The sequence below is a fragment of the Populus euphratica genome, unplaced genomic scaffold (assembly GCF_000495115.2).
Source record: "Populus euphratica unplaced genomic scaffold, PopEup_1.0 scaffold1875.1, whole genome shotgun sequence".
Classification (NCBI taxonomy): domain Eukaryota; kingdom Viridiplantae; phylum Streptophyta; class Magnoliopsida; order Malpighiales; family Salicaceae; genus Populus; species Populus euphratica.
Genome location: NW_011501804.1, coordinates 16181 through 24939, shown reverse-complemented (window position 1 = coordinate 24939; position 8759 = coordinate 16181). Strand labels below are relative to the sequence as shown.

The window sequence follows — 8759 nt, the reverse complement described above, 5'->3', positions numbered from 1 at the left end:
TGGATGAATGTAAATTCCAGAGTGTTGATTCAGTGTTTAAATTAAAAAAAAAAAGAAAAAGAAAAAATTCTCATTGAACAATAAACCTTGTTTCCTAACCTTTTGACACATCTAATCCTGTAAAAGGTGGGGAAACATATTGAGCTTCGTGAAGGGATTCATTTCTAGCTTGGGTAGCCAGGCTAGCTACAAATCACTTGTGGCTCCCACCAGACATAACTTCTCAACTTAAGCATTAAGTCAAACTTTTTTGGTTTTATTACAATAAGAAAACTTTTTCTTTCCCTTTGGTTTTTGGGATTCTACTGTCTTGGCATCAAGAGCTTCTGTCTCAATCTTTTTTTTTTTGGGATTTGTACTTTGCAATCTATGAATTCCGTGCTTTTGTTTATCCAACAAAAATAATAAGAATTTTTAGTTGTTTTAGTTCAGGGTCGTGTTCAGGGTTCTTGAAGGAAAACTGGGTTGTTCTCAAAGAGCTTTCACGTGATCACACGAAGTTTGGTTAGTTTTCACGATTTCTTCTTCTGGGCCCTTGTAATTTCGGTTGGTGAGATTTGGAGTCTTTTTAGTAAGATTGTGCTATTGATGCAATTGTTTTGAGACTCTTGTAATAAATGTATCATCTACATATTATAATCAGAAGAGTCAAAGGCACTTTTTTAGAACTTCAATTAATTAGTTGTGAGAAACCATTTCCAGTCATAACCTAGTGCTAATCATTATTTGATTGAATGGTTCTAATTATTTATTGTGTTATAAGATGAAGATATTATGATTTCTTTTGATTAAGTATTTATGGAACCTAAATATGTAAATTCTCATTATAGTTTTGCTTATCCATGCAAATGATTTTTAGAGACTTTGTTTTTTTCTGTATATTTTATTGCTATAAGTCTATAACTAAGTTTGAACATATTTTTTGTAATGTTGAATATAGCAGATGATAACAAAATCACTTAAAAGTATATGAGTGATTGTAAAGTTTAGAGAGGGCTCCTCTTTCTTACTTGGAGATGCAAAATGGGGAAGAGTGGAAAGATCTGTCAATTCAGAGAGAGGCTGGACAAGACCCTGGCATCCCTGGCGTTGACAAATCTTGATGCACTTAAAACCCTTATCAGGAATCAACTTGCACGTTCTTCACCTAGTGAAACTGAAGGCTAGTATTTCTCAGAATCAATAACTGGGATGATATTTTATGAGATCCTTATCTTTTGTGGGCTACAAGTTGTGATGGTTAGCTGAATTGGTCAAAGACTCTAATTTTGGATTTTGAATTTGCAAGATGCAGCGACAATTTAATAGAAAACAAGACTAATCATGTGTCCTCTTTTCTTGACAAGTTGAGGAGTGCTTCTATAAGTGAAAGTGAGGTGTCAAGAAATAGTGAGACATCACATGGTGAATGGAAAGTATGCCCTTTTAACTAACTAAACATTCTGGTTTCTAATATCTTTGTTTACTATCTAGGAACAACTTCTTTTTGAAAAAGAAAAAGTAAGAAAAGATATGTATGTCATATATATATATATATATGAAAAGTGATACTGATATACTGGAACTTACTTACCTCTCTTGACAGATAAAAGAGGATCATGAAGAGTTCCGTGTTATGTATCGCCCAAGACCTCAGGGTACTCCTTTCCATTCATTACTTGTCGAAGGCTATGTTGATGGCACCATTGATACTTGTAAGTTTATGTCAATTATTCATAAATTATGAGCTTTATCCTCAAGGATGAGCAAAATGAAGGTGATTATTTGAGACATTGTGAAGCTGCACAAATTGAAAACTCCTTTAATAAGTAAAATAACATTTTGCAGGTTTATGCATCTCTTGGGAGGCAATACAGAAAATGGTAATAATTGCTTCTATCTTGGTATCTTTCTTCATTATGTAACATATAATATATACAGAGACACTCTTAATGGATCTGTGAAACAACGCACACACACCTTTCTTCTGTTCATTCCTCTGTTAGCTTTGATGGTACTATTGTTATCTTAACTCGTTTAAAAAAAGCTGTATTTTGCTTTTCTTTTATGGGAAAAAATTGCAATTGCTGAAAAACTTATATTTTAACACTGTTAATTGTAGATTTCCTTTAGTGGCCTGATTACTAGTAAATGCCAAGGAAATCAGATCGCTTGAGAGTTGAGACTTCTAATTTTGATCGTGAAATTCTATAATAGCTTCATCTAAATTTTCACAAGTTGCATTTTATCCTACCGAGATAGTTCTGGAAATGTCTTCAGGAATGTGTAGGTTGGTGGATCTGTGTAAATGTCATTGTTCTTATTTATTTGACATTTTGGCCCTGGTTCCAACTTCATTAAAAACAATATGTACATATGCGTACAGAATAAGAATTTTTTTTCTTACGAAGTTTGACACCTTTGCTTCATGAGTATAAAATAAGAGGTTGTTGCTTGTCAAATTTGTCTTGTCCTTGTCAACCATATTTATTCTTGTTTCTCCTATTAAATATTGTTGACTGAAATGCATGGTCACATGTGATGTATAGCAATGAGAGCATTGATGAGGAGTTTTAGGGATAGAAGAACAAAGATCTTTGTAGGCAGCCATGTCCTAGAAATTTCTAGGATATATGTCTGTACATCCTTGTATGTTCTTGTGATTTTACTTGTTTCTCCATTTTTTGTTTCCTGTTCTTTTGGTTGGGTAATTAGGGAGGGTGCACCATTGACACCAAGGATTAATAATTAAATGGTTGAAATCAAGATTTATATTTCAAGCTTTGCTTTGGACTGATGATTTGGTGATCTCGTGTTCTCAGGTGGCCTCAGTATAGTTTCCCACCATTTAGAATCACCATTTGTGAATGCTTGTAAAGGATCCGGATCGGTGAACGGATATCTTTAGTGAGGCTTGTCCTTCACTAACTACACCAGTTGTTTGAACTTAAAGTAACTTGTTTGCTTCCTTTTGCTTGAACTCTGCAACATAAAATTCTGATTTTTCCTCAAATTTTGGAAGAAAGGGTGAAGGTTGCATGGCCACTGACAGCCAGGGAGACTGTTGTGCACTATGTGTTGTTTGAATACCTCTAAGATGGTCTGGTTGTTGTTGTCGCTAGCACGGTAGTCACTTGAAGTGGTCGAATTCATCATTTTATCAAATGCAGTTTCTTATGTACCTTTGTTTTTGGATATTTAATTATAAATTAAAAGATACTTGTTTTGGATTATATTGCTTTTAGATCTCAGATTTGGAGGACATTGATAAAACTACCCATGGGTTCTTAAAAGATGGAATCCCTGAAGCAAAGGACGTGGTAAGGATTGATGTGATGGGTGGCTTTGCCATACAAAAAGTTACTTCAGAAAGAAGTTATTTTCAGTGAGTTATAGTTAGTTGGATGCTTCATGTGAGTCCTCTTTGATACATAAAACATATGCATAAGTCTTATGGTTCAAAAGACAAAAACTTCTAATTGAATTTCATATAAACATAAACATTCCTTTGCATGGCTCTACGAAAATTAAGTCATCAAAATTTGTATCATTTGCTACATAAGTAGACAGATTGAGGCTTTATCTTTTACTTTGCACGTGTTCCTTTCTTGAGTTTATGAAAACTGTCACATTTTGCAGGACTATTGCAAAAGTGGATTTGAAGCTGGATTTTGTCCCTCCATCCCTCATTAACTTTATCTCAAGGCAGCTCATCGGCAATGGTTTCAGACTTTATCAGAAGGTTATAAATTTTTCTCTGTTTCTCATCGGTACACTCCGTAGCATACAACAATGAAGCCAATTCATTTGGCTATTTAAAAGCTCTCTGCAGTAACAAAACTGGCACTTTGCATTGATAATCATAACTGCTTTTAAAGGGAAAGGTTCTGGGTTCAATAGGTGATAGGATTAGTTGGGCTTAGGGTTTTCTATCTTTTAGCTAGGGTGAAGATGTGAGGGAATATGAAAATTAAGTGTCATGGTAGGATCTAGAAAAGTTTCATACTTCGTAGTTTTAATATAGGGAGAATTATTCAAGAAGAATGAAGAACTCCCTGCATTCTAACTTTTATGGTTTTTAGGCAACCTATTTCTCTGACATCCAATCTGCAAACTACTACAGGCAGTGGCTTCTGTGTCTAACTATGATGAAGATTACAACAAGGCTTTGAAAGATCCAATGTATGCTCGAATACGTGAGGCTCTTTATTCTACTAAAAATGCTTATGTGGTTGTGGAAGGGAAAGTGTATAACAGTGATGCTTCCCTTCTACAGAAAGAGCATTCTACTGAAGATGTGGAAGAAAACTTGGGAGATGTTGAACTGAATATTCATGGGGATAATGATGGAATTGAAGGTTTTTCAGAGAATGCAGAAGTTGTAGCAAACAAATCCTTTAGTGAGATTGAGGAAGAAAATAATGAAGAAAGTAGGGGCTTTAAGGATGAAAACTTGGGAGGTTTGGAACTGAATACTGCAAATAAAGCTTTTCCTTGTAGTGCACCACTTATGGACACCAAATCCTTCGGTGAGACCAAGGAAGAAAATGATCCAGAAAGTAGGCACTTGAAGGATAGAATGAGGGGAGAGGAACAAAGAGTTCATTGTAAGGACCATGGAAGTGCTAGTTTGCAAAGCATTGCACTGGCTACAAATAGGAAAACTTTTATTGGGATTGAAGAAGAAAAATATGAATATAGCAGACATTTAACGAGGGATTGCAGAGTTATAGGTTAATCTTCAAGCAATAAAATTGCTCTAAAGAGCCCTGAAAACTGTACAAGGAATATGGTTATCAGTTCTGATGTAGGGAGAGCCTTAGAAACTCTAGAGAAGGACATTTCTGTGGTCTGGGAATATAATAGTTCTCTAACTAGGTCTTCCTCTAGCAAAACAAATGAAGAAACTCCAAATCTTGACAAGGATGTTGAAATCGATCCAGTTCATTTAAAAGACAGTGGAGTCTGTCCGAAAGTTGGGGTCTCTGCTGAAGTATCTAATAAAAAAGGACCTGTAGAGAGGAATTCACATGAATCCAGGAATAGCTCCAGCAATCTTGACATCAGGTACTTATGCCTACATTTTACTATCCTCATCATAGTAATGAATCTAAGGGAAATGATAAATTGTTACTTCTACTCTTTTAGGATAATGCCACTGTTGGTTTAATGTCATTACTGGTTTGATCTTGTTTTGCAGCCACGCAGGCTCAAGGGAAACAAACCATAACAAGACAACACCGGAATCACTAGACTAATAAATTTCAGTTCCTAAGGAGACTAACCATGTTCCTTTATATTCTTCTCAAAGTAAGAAAGATGGAGCATCCGGGGTACAAACAATGGACATAACCGCCCAAGGCAATAAGCAAATGAGCCTTGAGGTAAATGGCATCCATGAGAATGTTTTTCATGAAGGGAAGAAGTCTACTCGGCAAAAAAGCTATAGGTACTGCTGTTTTGGTTCCAGATACGACTAGATGATACAATGAAATAAAAAATTGAGATGACTAAAGTGGACGAAGATTTAGTAGTCACTGAATATATTATTGTGTTCACAGCTGATTTGTATCACATCTTATACCAATCATTTACCAATAAACCGTTTTATTTTTGGCAAAGATGTACCAATAGAGATTTTTATTTCCACCTTTCTTTTCACCAAATTTTAATGAATGAGTTGTTCCAATAATTTGTAGAAATTGATGGGAATTTTGAGTTTGATGTAAAAACTAGCATTAGAGGGAGTGAGATGTTGTCATTCGGCTGTTGCATGATCTAGTTACATGTTAGAATGTTGGGGTTGAATACCAAACTACATGGAAGATGTAATTAATGATCAGGCCGCTGGCACTCATATTTTCAATAGGAATCATGGCAGCAATGTTCTTCTGAACCAGAAATTTAAACCAAAAAACATTTTTCGACATGTTTTGGCGGCAGTTATGGGAGTAGATCGGTGAAGGTGGGTTTTCCTCACTTTCTCGAGACTACATGCTGTCTTTTCCTTAAATGTACTAGGGAATCTTGGCCGATATCATGTTCCCAATTTTGAAAATCTGAATGATCCATTGTCAGTCTGGATATAAATAACTTACTTAAAAATTAGATTTAATCTCCATATACAAAAATTGGTATAAGAACATTCCTAAATAAGGCGAAAGTGCTAATTGACAAATGATTTTACATATTAATTAATTTTATGTATCAGATAATTTTGCATCAATAAAATTATGTTGGAGAGAGAGAGAGAGAGAGAGACAACATTTAAGAGGAGGAGGAGGAGGATTTAGCAGAAAAAATTGCAAAGAAATCAAGACATTGAGCGCAAATTTAGTGGTGAGATGTTTTATACCTTGTTCTTTTGTTTTAAATGGTTGTGGTGTGTGAATAATGGAAATCTCCAATTTCTCTATCCTAGGGTTTTTTAGAAAATTGTGGGGGAAATGAGTAATTATTAGTAAATTGTTTAATTAGCATGAAATATATATTTGATAGAATTGTTAAAAATCCATAGGTGGCCTTTTATGGTAGGGAGGACCATATGGAATATTGGGGAACAAGAAAATTTGTTAAAATATGTAAAAATTGTATGTAGAATGGATGAGTATGTGTAAGAAATTAGATATGAAATAAGTTTTGAGTTTAAATGTGTAAAGTATAGTTATGTGTAAGAAATTGAAATCTCATATCAAGAAAATAGGGAGAAATATTTTAGTTGTTGTGTAATTATTAAAAAAAGGTATATTTTGTGTTTGACATTGAAAGATATATAGAATGTAAATAATGAATATTTTGAGAAAAATATAATTGAAAGATATATAGAATGTAAATAATGAATATCTTGAGAAAAATATAATTTTTTTAATGATTGAACAAGTAATTAAATTTAAAAGTTGTTTAAATTGTGTGGTCATTGATGCTCATGTTTTGGGTGAAAAATGTGTGAACTTGGGTGAATATGGCATGTAAGAAATTAAACATTTAAAATGGTTGTGCAAATAGATTGCAAAGATGAGTATTGTGTAAGTTATAATATTAAAGGGCTAGTGATAAGATTAAAATCTTTGTTTAAATTGTGTGATATTGAGTGTTTAGTTAATGTGAAGTTTAAGGAATGAAAATTGATGTAGAGTTATGAATTTTATATATGATTTATATATAGTATGTGTGTTTAGAGAAAAAGTTATAATTATTAAGTTATATATATATATATATATTAAATTATAGGTAAGTGTATGATTTTAAATGTTTATGGTTTAATGTGAAAGCTTTATAAATTGAAAATAAAGTTAAATAGAAGTTGACATGTTGTAATAAATATTTGGAAAATATGACCTATTTGTATAATAATTTGCTAAATGGAATTGTGTATTGGATTTATTATTATTGGAAGCAAAATACTTGAAAATGTATAGAGGAAGTTTTGACAAATGGTGAATATTGTTTAAAGTGGTCAAATGCATTGAGGAAGTTTTGACATATGCTTGAATAATGTTTTTGAGCAATTTTAGAAGTGAAATTAAATGTTGGTTTGATTTATGTTGTCCCTATGTTATTATATATTGACAAAAATAGTGTATAGGACAATGCGAATTTGTGTGTGTAATATAAATTTAAATATTTAATTTGGAGAGAATTGACATATCAAATAAACTAATTAGGTAGGGTGAAGCTATAAGCCACTATAAGTTAGATTGGATTGATAACGTTTTAAAAAAGATCTAGTTAATATTATTCTGTTTCTTTGTTAATATGGAAGTTGAGGATCATATTCAAATCACATTTTGGGAGTGTAGGCTTAATAACATGATGAAAATATAAAAAGTTTATTTAAATAATGTTCAAATTTAATGTTCAAATGAAATTATAGAAATAATATGTTTGATACAATAATAACTTTGTATTTAAGTATGATTGAGATCTAGGTGAAATAACATACTCAAGTATTGGCTTCTGGTTAAAAATAAAAGGTGTGGAAATTTGATGATGATGTGTGAGAATTAGTGCTATCAACAATGTTGAAATGCTTGGAATTATTTTGCCTTGTATTTTTGTTAATATGGATGAAGATAAAAAAATTATATAGATGAAGGATTCGGAAAGTAGGATTGACGTGTATGGCAATGTTGAGTATTAAATTAAACTTTAGAAATGCAAAGTCTGGGTGAGGATTTAAATTTATAGCATAAATATTAACTTATAAATTGAAATATAAATTAATGTTGATGATATGGTTGAAATTAATTGGAATGTATGAAAATTCTTTAATTTGTGGTATTATCATTAATTGTTATTGTTTGGAAATTATAAGTGAAACGTTTGGAGTGCATCCCAGGAGCAAAGCAGGAGCTCAAGGTAATGGTCATCCCTGTTATCTTTTTGTTTATTTAAAATACTTTTATAATTGTAAGTATGCAATCAAATTTATATGTGCTGTGTATAATTACTATCATAAAAATTCTGTCTAAGAGACAAGATACATACATACATATATACATACATACATACATACATACAACATATATATATGTGTGTGTATAACTATAATGACAGAACCGATTATATAAAATTATGAGTGACTGCAATAACAAAACTAGTAGTATATAATTGTGAATGATTATAATAATGATAACTAAAAAATAAAAACTAGTAGTATATAATTGTGAATGATTATAATAATGATAACTAAAAAATAAAAACTAGTAGTATATAATTGTGAATGATTATAATAATGATAACTAAAAAATAAAAACTAGTAGTATATAATTGTGAATGAT

The 8759-nt window shown here is 32.0% G+C and overlaps 1 pseudogene; it reads left to right on the top strand.

The window, feature by feature from the left end:
• The first annotated feature begins 284 nt into the window (after positions 1-284).
• Positions 285-5704, top strand: LOC105118448 (uncharacterized; annotated as a pseudogene).
• The last annotated feature ends 3055 nt before the right edge of the window (positions 5705-8759 follow it).